The following is a 1,912-nucleotide window of genomic DNA, read 5'->3' as shown; positions in this document are numbered from 1 at the left end:
AACGAGACTGTCCCTTCCTCTTCCGGATTTTCAGGCTCCAAGAATTCAAATATCCCAGAAATCTTGTTGAATACTCTTCCCCGTGACTTCAAACTATGAAGGTATCACCAACATATCGTAGCCAGCAGGAGGATCGGACCGTTTTCATCTACAATGATTAAAACACGCTTTTCATTAGTTTTTTCTTTGGTGCACCTAACTCGAAACATTCCCTGAATGTAGGCCTACTTTACGTCCGGAATTAGCCCGGACAGTCCGGGATTTAACCATTTGTCTGGGAAAAATTCCGGGATGGACAACAGTAAGGGATTTTTATGAGGAGTTGAGAAAATGGGGAAATTTGACTTTGCGTTGTCTAGCCGTTGGCAATAGTGACGCTGTTATTTTTACACTGTTTTATAGTGGGGGATGTTCCTCAATTTGGGTAATTACAGCAAATGCAAGTTTGAACAAAATAAAGTTGAGTTTAATTAAAGAGTTTTTCAAATTCATTTCGAAAAGTATTCAAATTGATGTTTCAAATGTTGGGTTTCAATTTTCAAAAGGATTTGTTTCTAATTCACATATTGGCAACAGCGCCTATATCAAGTTGAAATAATTAATACGTTCATAGATATTCTACTTTAAAAAAGGAAAATCACCTTTATAAATCAACAATCAAGGCAAAATATAAATTATAGTTCAATACCATCTACACAAGCCACATAAACAACAGTTGTTTTGTTATTTATTTATATAGAGGAAGACAGGGGTGCACAAAATGTCATATGTCACAGAATGTCTCGGAACTCGGAACATAAGTGAACAGAACAGCACGCCTCTGAAATATGTCGTCTTTGTTTGTCTCATACAGGTAACAAATTCATTGTCCTTTATTAGCTATAAGCGATGTTGCCAAATGGTGAAATAGAAACGAGCCCCTTTAAATGTTGAATGCATTATTTCATTCCTCTTTTTTAAGTATTTAAATATTTTTTAAAGAAAAAGGTTGTAATGATTAGTTTAAAATGCGTTGTTTTAGAGTTTTTTTATGAAAACTACTTGATTTTCGTCAGGAGGAACATTCCCCATTGGTAAAGCAGCTGGAAGAGAGAAAGTCACACAAATTTGTTCCTTTTGCTGCTAAACAATTTTTGAACCAACTTAAGACAGAGGGTGAAGTCGAAGAAGAAATGTTTTATGGGAGTATAACAGGGTTTCATAACGCTGGTATAAACTACTTGAATCTGTGGGGATAGAGTTTTGATGGAGCGGACAAATTTTCATGGTTGTCCTTGGAAACAGTAGACGTTACCTGGGCAGAGCTAGAAGAGAGTGGACTGACTGTCAACAAAATAGTACCCAATTCAGTTGACATGGATCAGTTGTTTAATGAGAAAAAATGTTGCTGTGACTTAATTGGTAAACTGGCACTTTATTACGTTTACCCGTAGGTTTATTAATTTCCAGATATAACGTAGTTACTTTTTGTTTTGGTTTAAGTACGGTCGGTTTAGTTACCAACTCGAAACATTCAACAGGGCCGTGGATCAAAGATGTTATTACCAATAAAATAAAAGATTTCTAATCAAAATGGGCGCCAAGTGATTTGGCCGGCTTTTATTACAAAAATCACTAAACTATACAAGAGATAACTACAATATTCAATCCTAAACTAATACCCAGGGTGTGACCTAATATATATATATGGATATGATAAATCACGATGAAAAAAAACTTCAAGGTCACTGAGTCTTAATGTTCTACTCAACGATATAATGAGCCGATTCTTGCAAGAACTTCGGTGGGAAGAATTGAATGTGAACAGGCAACACATCAATCATTCAATTCTTCTTAACTATGAATACGGTTCCTAGTATAACATAAAATATAGGCATCGGTTTGTCCTTAATTGATTCACTTCACAAAAATA

The sequence above is a fragment of the Leptinotarsa decemlineata genome, unplaced genomic scaffold, assembly GCF_025532065.1.
Source record: "Leptinotarsa decemlineata unplaced genomic scaffold, Ldec_3_MD MMD2_tig00001621_RagTag_RagTag, whole genome shotgun sequence".
In the NCBI taxonomy this organism is placed as follows: Eukaryota; Metazoa; Arthropoda; class Insecta; order Coleoptera; family Chrysomelidae; genus Leptinotarsa; species Leptinotarsa decemlineata.
The sequence above is the reverse complement of the archived record's forward strand: the minus strand, read 5'-3'. Positions refer to the sequence as shown.